Source organism: Rhinoderma darwinii, chromosome 1, assembly GCF_050947455.1.
Source record: "Rhinoderma darwinii isolate aRhiDar2 chromosome 1, aRhiDar2.hap1, whole genome shotgun sequence".
NCBI lineage: Eukaryota > Metazoa > Chordata > Amphibia > Anura > Rhinodermatidae > Rhinoderma > Rhinoderma darwinii.
In genome coordinates, this window is record NC_134687.1 from 127,068,003 (window position 1) to 127,086,546 (window position 18,544).

The 18,544-nt window shown below is 41.6% G+C and overlaps 1 protein-coding gene across 2 annotated transcripts in view; it reads left to right on the plus strand.

The window, feature by feature from the left end:
• Nucleotides 1-18,544, plus strand: part of LRBA (LPS responsive beige-like anchor protein) — a 641,245-nt gene that overhangs the window by 21,294 nt on the left and 601,407 nt on the right. The window lies entirely within an intron of this gene.

The window sequence follows — 18,544 nt, forward strand, 5'->3', positions numbered from 1 at the left end:
GTAGCGTTGCTCCTTGGGCCGTCCACTTGTCTTTTTCTTCTTCTGTTGCTTGTCCTTGAAGTTTTTGCAGTAGTTCCGGGCTTACAGCTGGTCTTGTTTCCTCTGGATCTTTTATCTGACATACGGCTGCTAACACGGGTAGCTTCTGTGCTGCTTGCTTTGCTGCTTCGTCTGCCAGGGCATTTCCCCTTTTGTCTCTGGTGAACTCACCTTAGTGTGAGCTTTAATTTTTACTACTGCTACTTCTGTAGGTAACATCAGGGTCGCCATCAAGTATTTTACAAAGTCTGCATTCTTTACAGGTGTACCTGCAGAGGTCAAAAACTGTCTAGCCTTCCATATGGGGCCATAATCGTGTGCAATCCCAAAAGCATATCGAGAGTCAGTGTATATATTTGCTGTCTTTCCTTCTGCATGTTGGCATGCTGCTGCCAGGGCCTTAAGCTCCGCTTCTTGTGCTGAGCGGGACGCTGGTAAGGAGGCTGCTTCTAGGACTACATCTTCGGTGGTTACTGCATATCCTGTAAGAAAAGATCCTTCTACACAATACCTTGAACCATCCACAAAGAGTATTAGGTCTGGGTTTTGGAGTGGGGTATCTTTCATATGTGCAAAGCCCACTGTTTCCTGGGCCATAAGGGCCATACAATCATGTTCATCAGTTTCAGGCAAAAATTGTGACCATACTTTACCTACGTCTTCTCCCCCTTGCTCCAAAGGCAGTAAGGTAGCTGGGTTCAATGTAGTACAGCGGTGTAAAGTAACCTGCTCAGGAAGAAGAAGAGCACAGGTTAATCTCAAATGTCTTGCAGTGGACAAATGCTTAGGTTGTACTTGAGTTAGAATAGCAGTAATATCATGTGGTGGAAATGCCAGGACCAAATCTGAGGCCTTGTTTAACATTGAATTTACAGCAATGATAGCTCTCACACATGATGGGGAACCTCGGGCCACAGGGTCTAGTCTAGCTGAATAATATGCTACCGGGCGCTGCTGTGGTCCATGACTTTGTGTGAGAACTGCAGTGGCATGTCCATTTTGTTCAGTACAGTACAAAGTATATGCTTGCGTAGAGGTACTCCATGGATTGGTGTCACAAGCCGCTACCAAACACAACTCCTCCTCATTCAGCTGATAATCCACAATACTTTGAGAATCTCACTTTTTTATCAGGTTCTGCAAATACTTGATTAATACAAAAACAAATAAAAATAAAACATTCCCAAAAACTTTACATCAAATTAACAATGTCCAGACAAGTTTTGTTTTGCCTTCTCCCTCATCTAAATCCATAAAGACTCGTGTGAGTGATGTCACATCGCCTCCTGTGTAACTTTGCTGGAGGGGGATGGTCTCTTACACATAAACCAAAATTGTACCTGATCAGTTCCTTCACCCTTCCCCCCTTTGTGGACTCTGCGAGAGTGATGTAGCAGAGTTCAAAACTACATCTCAACATAACACTAGTTTAACCCCCTGTAATGTACAACAGCCTGAAACAAAAATGACTTTTTCCTGACAAACATTTGATCTTTACAATGACATAACTCATGTGTGAAATCAAAAATAAAACAATTGTAGTTAGTTATTCAATAAAACAGAAAATATTATCTCTGATAACATTAATTACTGCAAACCAATAAACTGTATATAAAAAATAGGGAACGGTGGGGGGCACATACATTTTCAAACCCCCGTGTCTCACCGTATCTGTAGTTTAATACATCTGAATTAACATCAAAACACATGAAATCTGATCACATCATAACACATAAATATCGTAACTTTTATAACCAACAGCGCATGCGCAAAAGAGAAGAAATGTATTTCAGTTTGTACACATTACTGATATATATATCTCTCAGCAGTGCATATTGAGATCCCTTTGTCTCATCAGCCCTGCAGACTGCACCCAGTCAGCCCCCCTCCTCCTCCTCCTCCTCCCAAACACAGCACACTTTAGAGGGGAGGGAGGGGGGTCACACACTCACAGCTTCTCACAACTTCTTCTCTCACAATCTTAACACTTTCAATGCCGGCAAAACAACATACGTATCTGCAATCATTCATCACACCATTGTACAGGAATTATCCACGTTAATGTTTAACCGTACAATCTGACGGCCACCATCTCTATATTATGATGACGTGTTGCTTCATCAGTGAACTAGACTGGAACTTCTGTAAATAGAAAAAAACACTACAAATGACAAAATTAACAAGGTGATTATTTCATACTGATTTGGTTGGGCCGGGCGTGGCCACATCAGGGGCAGGGGGGGCAGCCTCTCCCATTGGAAACAGTGCGCAGGGGGTTTCCCACCAACAATGAGGACACACTCAACATGAGGTACGGACGCCATTACCGGGCGTCGGCTGGTCCTGTTTTCTAATACATACAATACATTTCTTATTCCTAACTTCCTCTTCTGCAAATCCCTCTAAAGCACTTTTCATCAACTTTCTACCTTCCAACTTCCCTTTGTTCTCCAGTATACCTTTTGCCCAATCTGCGGCTTGGAGCCGCCCTCCTCTTTTTCCCTCTGCCAGTTTTCATGCCTTGATCAGGGCAAGCAACTCTGCACTCTGTGCAGAATGTATGACAGGATCAAGGGTCTCATCATATAAGACAGAGGTGTCTGGTGGTTTGGCTGTGAAGGACTGCTTATACATTATTACATTTATCACTTTTCCTGATTCAATCTACAAAATGACACAAAGTCATACAAAATATCTATATCAGCATTTAATGTTGTGTCCATTCATTTCAAGAACAAGATTACATTTCTTATCTCACCAGCAGCTGTTCTTCACCTCCCCCTTCTCTTGTCACACTAGTTGATTCTAAATTATACCATATGGGAATTTACTATAAGGTCACTTGCAACATTAAAACAACTACTACTTCTTCTGACACTTTTCTCCATGCTTCTGCTTTCCCCTGTAACTTTTTATCTTTCAACCATCCACGTTTTGTGTCACAACATTCATTCCATTTTTCTGCGTCTAACCGTCCATGGGATTCTAGACCACATGCTTTCATTAATTTTTTATTTTTTTTTTTTTTTGTTCCCTGCGTTGCCTTTTTACCTTCTCTTTCTGCTACTACCTGTTTGGCGGTTTGTCCTTTGGGGTGCTCATCTCATACTCTTGTTACAGATTCTAGCTACTGACAGATGAATTCCATTCTCATCTGTTTTAGACAGTTTCTAGCTTCCGTACTTACTCTTGTTACAGATTTTAGCTGACAGACGAATTCCATTCTCATCTGTTTTAGACAGTTTCTAATTTCCGTACTTAATAGGGACACCAGTTCCCCATTGTCTAGTTATAAGTGGTCGCCTATAGGCAGACCCTAAGTTATGTAGGGGGTAGTTTTCCTGATAGGTGAATTTCTGGATTTACGATCCCCTAGTAAGCTTACACACTTTTAACAGGTGCTTGCTCACCCATATGCCATACCTCAAACTCTCGTTTGCCGTGACTGTTTCCCATAGCCCTGCTATGATGGAGGGGACTCTTACCCTTCTCTCTCAGTTTTTATCTTCACTAACAAACACTATGGCTATTGGCTGTTAGGGAAAGTCCCACACTACCTTTCTCACCTATTTTATACAGTTACTTATCCCCTCAAAACCCTTTTAAACCTTCTTCTACTCTGGCCAGAGAATTAAATTCCTTTTATAACTAGCTTACTTTCTTCTTATTCACTTTAAACACCACTCAAGGAGATATCCTCCACACCATAACAGTAATATGACAAATATTCCTGATCCAAATAATAAGGCAAACGTAAAATCAAGATGTTCATTTGACATGCCGGATTATCGGATTGCATAAAATTCTGGAATTTTGAGCTGAAAATCAGTGCATGATAATCCCCGCAAGTACCTCAATGCTGTACACACATTTTCGGTATTTTGCCGGATTATCAGATTGCATAAAATTTTTGATTTTCGGGCTAAAATTTAGCCTATCATAATCCCCGTAGTCACCTGAAGCATGTACACATGTTTTTGGTAATTTGCCGGATTATCGGAAGTTTTTTCCAAAAACAATTTCCTTATTCTAAAATGCATTTGTGACACAAAACTGGGTTTCTACAACATTCATACAAATACTGTCATGGAGATCAGGCACTTTATCCTGAGGGTAGGATTACATATAGACTTGACCAGATTTTTACACTAAAAATACCCTCATGTGGCCCCTCTATTCCTCAGGAGTACTACCGGGAAGGTGACCTACCAGACAGGAAGGTGCAGAGCAGAGTTTGTAAGAATTAAGTCTTCTTACCTTGCTGCAGCAGTGGTCTGCACGTTCCTTAGTCTGGAGAGTCGCCACTCTAGTCCCGGGAGATCCCCTAGGTGGGGTGCCGTCCTTCTGGTCAAGTCCCTGTTCGGGCGCCAATTTCTGTGATCGCAATGAGGTCACGTTACGCCTTGATCTCCATGCAGGTTCAAATCAGGTGGGGGGGGTGCGAGCTCGGAGAAGCAACAGATACACTGAGACGTTTCTCAAGGCAAAAATACTTCTGACTTTATTTGCAGAGACACAGAGTTTATATAGTAAAAATATCATATAATTACGTGCAGACACATATACATTCTTGTGGTTTCTTTCCTCATTATTCTTATCTCTACGTACATTATTCTTATTCCTTACATCTAGTTTTTAATCCGGTGTTCTACCCATATCTATCTTGGCTGTACGCCCAGAAACAAACCATCCTGCAAACAAACCCCCTAGTTCCTGGTAGTACCCTCATAACATAATGAATTCGCAATTTCCAGTTTCTGCAGAACATCTGCAGATTATTACATTCCATAACCTTTCAATAATACCCAAAATATAGACTCGTTTATCCTTCTACCTTGAAGTAGTACATACATTACACTTATATCATTGATTATAGGTTGTTCTATACCATCACATACCCAACATATATTCTAATACATGTTCTACTCTTCAGCATTGCACTCATTGAGGTCCCAGATACATTATACATATATTTATTCCTTAACAGTTTTTACCCCTTCTACATTGAAAATGCTGGAAACTGCAGTGAACATCCAGTACAGAATGAGCATGCTACGAATTTTAAAACCCGCAGCATGTTCTAATGTTAATCTAGAAATTGTTCTGCAGCATGTAGATCACATTTGTTCAAATCTTATCCATGTGGCTGGAACTGTAATCTGCTTCAGACTTTCCTTGCGGAAATTCAGTATGGGAAATTTGCCGTATTTCCACCAGTTGAAAACAGTCAGGAATGGAAGCTGTATACTATATGATCACACTGTGTTGCTGGGCAGGGAAGGGGGAGAAGCTGTATGCTGATTGGACAGCGTCATACAGAAAACATTACACCGCCCAGAGTGAAAAGAAAGCGTTACCTCCCATTTTGCAAGTATAGCCAAATTAGCATATTTAGAAAAAAAATTACACTGTGTAGTTATCAGCATCATAGTGCCTATTAGATTAGTTAGGAGATAGGAAATTAAGAAACTAGTGACCGATCCTCTTTTGTGGGTGTTCCAACCTACAGCAATTTTCACCTATCCAATAGAGGTGATAAATTCTAGATTGATGGAGGTCCGACTGCTGGTACCCCCACTGATTGCCAAAACGGGGGACCACAATTCCTGCACCACGAGACATCGGCTTGGAGGAGTTTGAACGGAGCGGATACCGGCCACGTTCTGCAGCTCCATTCAAAACTTATAAGAAATGGCTATTTCCGTCGGCCCCATAGACTGAATGAAGCGGTACCGCGCATGCTGGGCCTCCGCTCTATTCGAACTCAGCTGCCGAATCGCGGGTGGTGGGGGACTTGCGCCCACGGTAGTATGTTGTAGCTCATCTTAAAGGGGTATACAAGTTTACAACTTTTTCATCTAACCACTGGTTAGGTGATAGGTGGGGGTACAACCGCTGGGACCCCCACCGATCTAGCATATATGACCTATCCAACGGATAGGAAGGAAAATACTGTCAATTGGAATACCCCTTTACAATGAGCTGCAACATACTATTGTGGCACAGGGTGGGAAGGGGTGAAGTAGCTACCTACAAACCATTTACAAATACTGTCTGCAACTCTAAGGCATCATGTTAACTGGTTCCCGACCGCTGGCTGTGTTTTTACGGCCAGCGGTCCGGTTCCTTAAAACCCGAGCCATAGACTTTTTACGGCTCGGGTTTTAACTTGCTGCCCGCGCAATCGGGCAGCTGAATGTCGGGTCTCTGGCTGTCAGTGACTTCTGGGGACCCTGAGGAGAAGATAGAAGCTGCTTCTGTCTTCTCTGATGACTTGTACATAGCGCTCAATGAACGCTGTGTATAGGAACAGAGGCAGCGGCTGCGCCGCTGTCTCTATTCCTCCTGGTGTTCATGTGACTGGTCACATGATCGCCGGGTGCCGTTACTGACAGACTGCTGCTGGGTCTAACTAGACCCAGCACAGCCCTATTAGTAACAATCGTCACTATGAGAGGGCTGATTTCCCCTGTAACTGGGGCTGATTTCCCCTGTAACTGGGGCTGCTGAAAGTGATGATATGGCCCCCACAGAGCCCTGATCTCAACATCGAATCTGTCTGGGATTACATGAAGACCATAGAAAAAAAACCAAAAGCACTCTCTAGATACTGGAAGTATTAACTTTTAAAAATGGCTTTATTATATTTTCTGCTGGACGTTTCAGCCATGGGATTACATGAAGAGACAGAAGGATTTGAGGAAGTCTACGTCCACAGAAGATCCGTGGTTACCTCTCCAAGATGTTTGGAACAATCTCCCTTGCGAGTTCCTTCAAAAACGGTGTACACATGCACCTAAAAGAATTGATGCTGTTTAGAAGGCAAAGGGTGGTCACACTAAATCTTGATATGATTAAAATTTCTATTCTGTTAACCCTTTCATGCCGACAATCTGTACATAGATGTCCCTTTCGCACATACCCCGTGCTGCCAGGACGTGTATATACAGATCTCTGTTCCAGCCGGCATAGCTCTGTGAAAAGCGCTCAGACGCCGGCTGTGTCTGCGGCTCCCCAGCAACCTGTTCTCTGACAGCAGAACCGATTGTTTGGGCTACAGAGAATATGATCACCGGTATTAACCGCTTCCTGATCGCCCACAGTAAATTCACGTCGGCGCTTGCTCTTTGCAGCTCTGACGTGAATTCACAGTGGGTGTTAAAAGCGCCATCCGGGTGTCTCAGAGTAGTGCTGACACCCGGATCGCGCGGTCTACCCCTGCCTCTGGTCTTAGAGACCTGACCGGGACCTGATTGGTTCAGGTCCCGATCATGTGATCGCAGGGAAAGTTTGTTGTAGCAACAAACTGGAAAGTCTGTTGCTACAACAAACTTTCCCGAGGACCGATTGCGGGTGCTGCCGTCGGTTGCATGTCAAAACCGGAGGCCAGCTGGTCCTCATAGGCTTCCTGTCAGTGTGACGGTCACACTGACCGTTTATAACACGTTACACTACCTAGGTAGTGTAATGTGTTATAGCAGCCATCAGTGCTGCAGGTCTTCAAGTAGAACAAGTAAAAAAAAAAGAAGTTATAAAAAAATGTTTAAAGTGTGAAAGCAAGTTCTAAGTTACAGAAACAAAAAATGCTTTTTTTTCCCCTATAATTCTTATATTATAGGAAAAAAAAGAAAACGTTAAAGTACACATATTTGGTATCACTGCGTTCGTAACGACCCCAACTATAAAACTATAATATTTTTCCTGCAGGGTGAACACCGCAAAAAATAATTAAAAAAACAATACTAGCATCGCTATTTTTTTTGGTCATCACCCCTCCCAAAATATAGAATAAAAAGTGATCAAAAATTTGCATGTACCTCAAAATAATACCAATAAAAACTACATCCCGTCCCGCAAAAAACAAGTCTTTACACTGCTTTTTTGACTAAAAAATAAAAAAATGATGGCTCTCAGAATATGGTGACACAGAAAATAAATAATTTTATAGAGAAGTGATTTTATTGCGCAAACGCCACAAAACAAAAAAAAACAACGATTTTGTATATGGTATCGCCGTAATCGTATTGACCTGTAGAATAAAGTAAAATGTCATTTATAGCGCACAATGATTACTGTAAAAGGACAAAAAAGATTGTCAAAATATATGTTTTTTTTTTGTCACTTTGCTTGCCAAAAAATCGAATAAAAAGTGATCAAAAAATCACATGTACCCTAAAATGGTACCAATGAAAACTACAGATTGTAACGTAACAAATAAGTTCTCGCACGGCTCCGGTGGAGAAAAAATAAGTTCTGCCGCTCAGAATATAGCGACAAATTGTGCAGTGTGTCCAAAAGCGGATAAGATTGGGGACCATTTATCAGTGCGACACCGGCCACAGATTACATATACCCCTGATGTACTCCGCACAGATTACACATGCCCCCACATTATAAACTGAAATACCAGCAAAACCCCAAACAGAACTATTACCAAGCAAAATCTGCGCTCCAAAAGCCAAATGGTGCACCTTCCCTTCTGAGCTCTGCGGTGGGTTCAAACAGCAGTTTATTACCACATATGGGGTATTGCCGTAATCGTGAGAAATAGCTTTACAAGTTTTGGGGTGCTTTTTTATTATTCCTTGTAAAATGACTTTTTAAAAAAATATTTTTTCAGAAAAAAAGTAGATTTTCATTGTCCGACATATTCCAATAAATAAAGCAAAAGACCTGTCGGGTCAAGATGCTAACTATACCCCTAGATAAATTCCTTGAGGTGTGTAGTTTCCAAAACCACTTTTCGGGAGATTCCACTGTTTTGGCGCTACAAGACCTCTTCAAACCCGACATGGTGCCTAAAATATATTCTAAAAAAAGAGACCCCAAAATCCTCTAGGTGCTCCTTTGCTTATGAGGCCTGCGTTTCAGTCCATTAGTACACTAGAGCCACATGTGGGATATTTCTAAAAACTGCAGAATCTGGCAAATTAATATTGAGTTGCATTTCTTGGGTGAAACCTTCTGTGTTACAGAAAAAAATGTATTCCAAATGAATTTTGGCAAAAAAAAAGTAAATTTGTCAATTTTACCTCTACTTTGCTTTAATTCCTGTGAAGCACCTAAAGGGTTAATAAACTTTCTGAATGCTGTTTTGAATACTTTGAGGGGTGCAGTTTTTAAAATGGGGTGATTTATGGGGTATGGCCTCTGTCGCTGAACCGGCCGAGATTACCAGAGATAGTAGCGCAGCATGCGATCTCCGGGAAAATCACACACACCCCAATGTCTGTTGGAAAATGGAACCGTTGCTTCGGTTATTCCACTGTACCGCTCCTTTGCGCAGAACAGAACACACCAATGCAGGTGTGAACTTGGCCTAAGGTCTTGTCCACGCGTAACGGAATTGCTGTAGCAAATTTCTGCAGCAATTATGTTGAAAGTAGCAGACTTTCCGCTGCAGAAAAAACACACTATGTCCTGCGTTTTTGACTGCAGAAAATGGTGTGTGTTTTGCAGCGTTTTTCACAATGCAAGGAGATGGTGACATCTCCTGGAAAACCGCAGCAATTCAGTTCGTTTTCCGCAGCAGGAATTGACATGCTGTGGTCCAAAACATACGCAGCGCCCTGAGTTCGGCTGCGTATTTTCCATCCGCGGTTCCGGACGGAAGATACCCAGCAATTCCGCTACGTGTTTACAAGCCCTTATACTTCTATTATTGAAAGCATTATTACTTTGCAGCATTTTTCCGCAACTGTGTATGTGTGTGTGTGTGTGTGTGTGTGTGTGTATATATGTATGTGTGTGTGTATGTATATATATATCTCTAGTCCTTCTCAATGAATTAGAATATCCTCAAAAAGTTCATTTATTTCAGTAATTCAATTAAAAAAGTGACTCATATATTATATAGATTCAATACACTGATCTATTTCCGGCGTTTCTTTTAATGTGGATGATTATGGTAACCGTTAATGAAAACCCGAAATTTAGTATCTCCAAATATTATATAAGCCCAATTTCAAAAATTATTTTTTAGTACCGAAATGTTGGCCTACTGAACAGTATGTACAGTATAGGCCCTCAATACTTGGCCGGGGCAACTTTTGCATGAATTACTGCATCAATGCGGCGTGGCATGGAGGCGATCAGCCTGTGGCACTGCTGAGGTGTTATGGAAGCCCAGGTTTCTTTGATAGCGGCCTTCAGCTCGTCTGCATTGTTGGGTCTGGTGTCTCATCTTCCTCTTGACGATACCCATAGATTCTCTATAGGGTTTAGGTCAGGTGAGTTTGCTGGCCATTCAAGCACAGTGATACTGCGGTTATTGAGTGCATATACTGTACATACTTTTCAGTAGGCCAACATTTCGGTATTAAAAATCAGTTTTGAAATTTGGTTTTATGTAATCTAATTTTCTGAGAGACTATATTTTTTGCTATACAAAATAGAGCAGCATTTAGGGCTATTTAGTCTGGCAAAAACCATGACCGAAACCCATTGAAGTCAATGGGCTCTGTCAAGCGCCATTGGTGTCTTTTTTTTTTGCGGTGGTCTGTTCCTCTGATGGAATAGAATAACTGAAATTGTAGTGCATATGTCAACCGAGCGTTAGTTGTTTTTTGTTTTTTTTTCCCTCATCGGGTTTCTGTTGCTTTTTTAACCCCTTGAGTACCCAGCTCATTTTGGCCTTGAGGACCAGACCCATTTTTTCAAATCTGACATGTCACTTTATGTGGTAATAACTCCGGAATGCTTTTACCTATCCAATTGATTCTGAGATTGTTTTCTCGTGACATATTGTACTTTAGGTTAGTGAAAAAATTTTGTCGATAAATTTATTGCTTATTTGTGAAACACCAAAATTTTGAGAAAATATGAAGAAATTATGATTTTTCACATTTTAAATGTATCTGCTTGTAAAACAGATAGTAATACCACACAAAATAGTTACTATTTCACATTTCCCATATGTCTACTTTATGTTTGCATCGTTTTTTGAACATCCTTTTATTTTTCTACGACGTTACAAGGCTTAGAACTTTAGCAGCAATTTCTCAAATTTTCAAGAAAATTTCAAAAGGCTATTTTTACAGGGGCCAGTTCAGTTCTGAAGTGGTTTTGAGTGCCCTATATATTAGAAACCCCCATAAAACACCCCATTTTGAAAACTGCACCCCTCAAAGTATTCAAAACCGCATTCAGAAAGTGTTTCAACCCTTTAGGCGTCTTACAGGAATTGAAGGAAAGTAGAGCTGAAATTTGAAAATTTCATTTTTTTTTACAAAATTCATTTGTAATACATTTTTTTCTGTACCACAGAAGGTTTTACCTGAGAAACGCAACTCAATATTTATTGCCCAGATTCTGCAGTTTTTAGAAATATCCCACATGTGGCCCTAGTGTGATAATGGACTGAAACACAGGCCTCAGAAGCAAAGGAGCACCTAGTGGATTTTGGGGCCTGCTTTTTTTAGAATATATTTTAGGCACTATGTCAGGTTTGAAAAGGTCTTGTGGTGTAAAAACAGTGGAAACACCCAAAAGTGACCCTATTTTTTAAACTACACCCCTCAGGGAATTTATCTAGGGGTATAGTTAGCATTTTGACCCCACAGGTATTTTGCTATGTTTATTGGAGTTAGTCTGTGAAAATGAAAATCTACTTTTTTTCTGGAAAAACGTAGAAATTTCGAATTTTTGCAAGGAATAAAGGACAAAAAGCACCCCAACATTTGTAAAGCAATTTCTCCCGATTACGGCAATACCCCATATGTGGTAATAAACTGTTGTTTGGACCCACAGCAGGGCTCAGAAGGGAAGGAACGCCATTTGGATTTTGGAGTGCTGATTTTACTGGAATGGTTTTCGGTGCCGTGTTATGTTTGCAATGCCCTGGAGGGACCTAAACAGTGGAAACCCCCCAAAAGTGACCCCATTTTGGAAACTATACCCCTCAAGGAATTTTTCTAGTGGTATAGTTAGCATTTTGACCCCACAGGTTTTTCGCTGCATTTATTGAAATTAGTCTGTGAAGATGAAAATATACTTTTTTTCTGAAAAAACATAGAATTTTCACATTTTTACAAGGAAAAAGGGAGAAAAAGCACCCCAACATTTGTAAAGCAATTTCTCCTGATTACGGAAATACCCCATATGTGGTCATAAACTTCTGCTCAGAAGGGAAGGAGCACCATTTGGATTTTGGAGCGCAGATTTTGCTGGAATGGTTTTCAGGCGCCATGTTGCATTTGAAGAGCCCCTGAGGTATTAGTACAGTGGAAACCCCCAAGAAGTGACCCCATTTTGGAAACTACACCCATTGAGGATTTTGTTTTAGGGGTGTAGTGAGCATTTGGACTCCACAGATGTTTCATAGAAGTCATAAACATTGGGCAGTGAAAGTGAAAAATTGCATTTTTTCCAATAAAAAGTTGATTAAGCCCCAAACTTTTCATTTATACAAGGGGCAATAGGAGAAAGAGCACTGCTCAATTTGTTACCCATTTTCTCTTGATTACAGCAATACCCCATATGTGGCTGTAAACTGCTATATGGGCACATGGCAAGGGTCAGAAAGGAGGGAGCACCATTTGGTGTTTGATCACAGATTCTGCTGGAATATTTTTCAGGCATCATATTGTGTTTTCAGAGCCCATGAGGTACCAATATAGAGGAAACTCACAAGATGTGACCCAATTAAGAAAACGACACCGCTCAAGGTATTCATCTAGTGGTATAGTGAGAAATTGTACTTTTCAGATTAGGAATTAAAACAAAATTGGTAGAATTTTAATTTATTTTACAAACGCGTGGGTTTGATGAAACATTTTGGGGATGTATCAAGCACCAATGAGAAAAAAAAGAACTCACAATTCATTAATTTTTTTTTTCCTGTGTTCATTGATACCCTATATAGGACCTTTTTGTATTGAGGCACACGGTGAGACCCGGAAGTGAAGGTGTACCATGAGGCTCTTCAAGGCCTAGTTTTTGCTTGGGTGATTTTGGGCCACCATGGTGGTATTCATCTAGGGGTATAATGATTTTTTGTTTTATATATCCAATTGGTGCACAAGTGGACAATTTTTAAATGAAGGTGACATAAAATTTAAGATGAAGTTTATATGGACATCCTGAAAATGGCATGAAAAAAATTAGTAGTCCACTGAAGAATGGTAAATTCTGAAACATTCTTTCATGCAAAGCCCTGGTTTGGAGGGGCAAGTGCTGCATTGATATATTGTATCCTTTCGGATACCCCTCTTCACGCACACGCGACATCGTTTTTGTGGATGGCTCTTTTTTTTCGTTGGGGGGACTTCACTGGGGAAGTGCTGGCCAGGGACAATTCTATTTGCCTCACTTCCTGAAGCCCTGCTACTCGCTCCTCCCTCTTGGTCTTTAAAAATTAATTTTTTAATTACTTTTTCAAGGTACTCGAGGTACTGCTCATTGTCAGCAAAGTGCAAAAACTTTAAAAGGGCCTCAAAACGTTTTCGTGGCATCACAGCACGGAATACAGGTGTATCGTACAAAATATCTGTGGACCAATACGATTTGATGGTTGGCTTTTTTACAAGGCCCATGTGGAGCAAGAGCCCCCAGAAGGTTGCAATTTCATTTGCATTGGTTGGGTGCCAAGCTTGGGTTCTGGCATAATGGGATGTCGGATTTTTGCCTAAGAATTGTTGTGCATATAAATTTGTTTGCACAACCATTAGGTCAACTAAAGTATCCGAAAAAAAACATTTAAAAAAATCTATTTCCTGAAAGTCAGTTGGATTTATTTTTATGCCAGGGGCAGAGGTAAACGCAGGAATTTCAGGTGTGTAAGAGGTAGGCGGTAGCCATATGGGGTCACTTGTGCTGGGCTCATTCGGATCACTAGCCCTGCTTCGTTTCTGAGGGGGTTCCTCATCACTGGAGGAGGATAACACAAACTCAGATCCACCCTCACTGGCGCTTTCTGTATCTGAACATAAAATGGCATATGCCTCCTCCACGCTAAATAGACGAGACATTACGGGTGTGTAATAACACTGCACTAACCCTGACGTGCAAAACTAAATTCCTGAACAGTATTGGCAAGGAAACTGTGACGTGCAAAAGTAGCACACAAAATTACTACTAAATTACTAAAACTTTTTTTTTTTTTTTTTTTTTTTTTATATTTGTTTTATGAAGAACTAAAGGATAGGGCAGTAAAGAGGACTGATGGGCACTAAAGGGGGCTAATATACTGATGGGCACTAAAGAAAAGTATTATATAGGTTTGATTGTTACTAGGGAGGACTGATGGGCACTATAATGAGCAGCAAAGGGGGCTGGTGGGCACTAAAGATTGCTGGTGGGCACTAAAATGGCTGGTGGGTACTAAAATGGCTGGTGGGCACTGGAGAGGGCTGCTGGACACTAAAGGGGGCTAATATACTGATGGGCACTAAAGAAAAGTATTATATAGGTTTGATTGTTACTAGGGAGGACTGATGGGCACTATAATGAGCAGCAAAGGGGGCTGGTGGGCACTAAAGATTGCTGGTGGGCACTAAAATGGCTGGTGGGTACTAAAATGGCTGGTGGGCACTGGAGAGGGCTGCTGGACACTAAAGGGGGCTAATATACTGATGGGCACTAAAGAAAAGTATTATATAGGTTTGATTGTTACTAGGGAGGACTGATGGGCACTATAATGAGCAGCAAAGGGGGCTGGTGGGCACTAAAGATTGCTGGTGGGCACTAAAATGGCTGGTGGGTACTAAAATGGCTGGTGGGCACTGGAGAGGGCTGCTGGACACTAAAGGGGGCTAATATACTGATGGGCACTAAAGAAAAGTATTATATAGGTTTGATTGTTACTAGGGAGGACTGATGGGCACTATAATGAGCAGCAAAGGGGGCTGGTGGGCACTAAAGATTGCTGGTGGGCACTAAAATGGCTGGTGGGTACTAAAGATGGCTGGTGGGCACTGGAGAGGGCTGCTGGGCCCTAATGGGCACTAAAGAATATTAGTAGTTATATTCTGAGGGATGATGGGCACTATAAAGGGCAGATGGGAACTATAAAGGGCAGATGGGCACTATAAAGGGCAGATGGGCACTAAAAACGCTGTTTTTCCACTGTTTTTCAACTGTATTTCTGTCACTCTCCGATCTCCTCACAGTTCTCACAGAAATGAGGAGATCAGAGACGCTGACAGGAGCTTTCTCCGGTTTCCTACGTCATAGATAGCTGTCATTGGTCAGTCTCTAAAGACTGACCAATCACAGCAATCGCCGACATCGGGGCATGCAGATCTGTCCCCAGCACGGCAACAGAGGCGGTCAGCTATCACTGACAGCTGCCGCCATGTCGCTATCACTTTGTGATTTCACAGAGTGACAGTTTGATCCTTCGACGTAATAGTACGGCGAAGGTACGCTGGCATATGCGGCCAGCGACGTACTATTACGGCGAAGGTACGCAAGGGGTTAAGGTCAGAATAGTGTAGCATGCTGCGCTATTGTATCCAGTAAAAGAAAACAAGAGTTGGATAGCGAATGGAAACTTGGAGAAACCATTATGTCAATGATTTAAAAAAATAAATGAAATAATAAAATAAAAATAAACTGGCCATGACTGGTTCCTTAAATTATAACTAATCATAAAGGATGATAACGGATCTATCATATCTGTCAAGTATCAAGTGAAAATTTATGTGCTGAAGCTTTTTATTTTTCCTGAAATTTATGAATTTGCCTCACCAGACGATGATAAGTTGACCTATTAGACATGGAGTTGGAAATACCCCTATTATTGTTATTATTGTTATTATTGTTATTATTGTTATTATTGTTATTATTGTTATTATTGTTATTATTGTTATTATTGTTATTATTGTTATTATTGTTATTATTGTTATTATTATTATTATTATTCATATCCAAAAATGTGTGGTAGCATAAAGGGAAAACTTGTAGAAATATTCATGTTATGGCTTTATTTTCCAAAATCTGTTTTGGGTCAATTACCTATTTTATCTGAAAATGTACTACATGAAGAAAAAAATTATATTCGAAGTGTGAAACTGTTTCAAATCTTTCTAAGGGTGTCATTAGATTCTATTTTAATTCGATCTTTATGCTGTTTCTATGACTACTGAAATTTGCCACTAGTTTGCATAATTTATGAGTTGAATCTGGTTTGTAAAGAGTGCAAATTGACTCTATTCACTTCCGTGTTGTCATGAAGGGTCTGTGGACCCACTGGGCCGTACTGCCTTGGCGGTAAAGCAGCTGGCCAACAGGGAGCAGGTGATTGTCTATAGTTCTATAGGTACCTATGGCAGCTCAGACAGCAGCAGGGCAGGCTCGGCTGGGACTTGGGTAGCAGGCGGACGTCAGGCGAGGTGAAGCAGGTCAGACGTGGATGTAGCGCAGCACGACTTTGGCACAGCACAGTGCTAGACAAGGAAGGTATGGATCGCTAGGAACAGGAACTGGAAACAAGTATAGGGACTGGAACAGGAAACACTAGGAGGCCATCACATAGACAAACTATAGGGAATACAAGAACGCTCAGGCATAGAACTAGGGGGCTGGACCCCTCTTATAGTCCAGGGTACTCACAGGTCAAAATTCGTCCCATGAGGGCCGGTGCGCGCGCGCTTCCCCTTTAAGAGCGTGCGAGCGCACCATACGCGACCCGGCAGAGGTGAGTGGACGCGAGCGCTGGCGTCTCCTGAGGAGGGTACTGGGGCCAGCTCTTGCCGACACGTGGCTGCGGCTGTCGGGGAGGTTGGAGCTGACAGCCCGCAGCCACGGACATTACACGTGTCTTGGATCCGTATTGGTTCCATTTTTTACACTGGATTGACACCAATTCATTTTAAATGGTTTTATTCACATTACCGGTTTTATTTTTTAATTTTTCTTAACGCGCGTGCTGTTTTTTTCAAGATGCAGCATGCTCCAACGGATCTGTATTGGTACCATCTTTATCCCAAAAACTCGGTGGGTCGATTGTATTTTTTATTTTTTTTAAAAGCGCATGTACCGTATTTGTTCCAGTGTTTTAAAGAGGCTCTGTCACCAGATTTTGCAACCCCTATCTGCTATTGCAGCAGATAGGCGCTGCAATGTAGATTACAGTAACGTTTTTATTTTTAAAAAACGAGCATTTTTGGCCAAGTTATGACCATTTTTGTAATTATGCAAATGAGGCTTGCAAAAGTCCAAGTGGGTGTGTTTAAAAGTACAAGTCCAAGTGGGCGTGTATTAGGTGCGTACATCGGGGCGTTTTTAATACTTTTACTAGCTGGGCGCTGTGAAGAGAAGTAACATCCTCTTCTCTTCAGAACGCCCAGCTTGTGACAGTGCAGATCTGTGACGTCACTCACAGGTCCTGCATCGTGACGGCCACATCGGCAGCAGAGGCTACAGTTGATTCTGCAGCAGCATCAGCGTTTGCAGGTAAGATCGACTTACCTGCAAACGCTGATGCTGCTGCAGAATCAACTGTAGCCTCTGGTGCCGATGTGGCCGTCACGATGCAGGACCTGTGAGTGACGTCACAGATCTGCACTGTCACAAGCTGGGCGTTCTGAAGAGAAGAGGATGTTACTTCTCATCAGAGCGCCCAGCTAGTGAAAGTAGTAAAAACGCCCCGATGTACGCACATAATACACGCCCACTTGGACTTTTACTTTTAAACACACCCACTTGGACTTTTGCAAGCCTCATTTGCATAACTACAAAAATGGTCATAACTTGGCCAAAAATGCTCGTTTTTTAAAAATAAAAACGTTACTGTAATCTACATTGCAGCGCCTATCTGCTGCAATAGCAGATAGGGGTTGCAAAATCTGGTGACAGAGCCTCTTTAAGTCTCTATTTCAGCGACAATACAAAAAATCATTGGTAATCCTTTAACAAAAAATGGAACAAATGCGGATGAAAAACTGATAACTCATAAGAAAAAAAGTACAGAACAAAATCTAATACAATCTGAAAACAAAAATGGAACAAATTGTGAGAAAACAAAACAATCCGTATTGCGCATCTGTATTTGATCCGTATTTTCACACGCAAGTGTGAAAAAGCTGTTATTTGTATGGAATTGTGTTGGAATTTCAGGTTAGAAAATCCATTTTCATATACCCTATTAGGGAATTCTGGTTTAATAGTGATGGGTCCTATGTTCAGCATCCTCATCTCTTTGCCAGAGTGAAGAACTCCAGATGTATACCTCCGATGGAAGGCTATGATGTATCCTACTGTATGGACATACATCACCCGAAAGCTGACGTTCTTGCCTATATATGGACAGTAATGTCAGGAGCTTTGCGATGGTGAAGTCCTTGGCTAGAGCATCAGAAGTGCTCTAGTGTGGGACTCCAGAAACCACCCGCTCAGTGGCCCTATATCTCCGGTCACCGCAAGAACGCTAAAGCGGACAAACTACTTGGCTGCTTTCTAAGAAGACTAACTCCTTGACAGCTATTCTTCCCGGGGAAGCTACGTTCCTGGAGCTTCCATGGGGTAGCCCCAGTGATGTAACGTCCCTGGGCAGAGACAGCAGCCT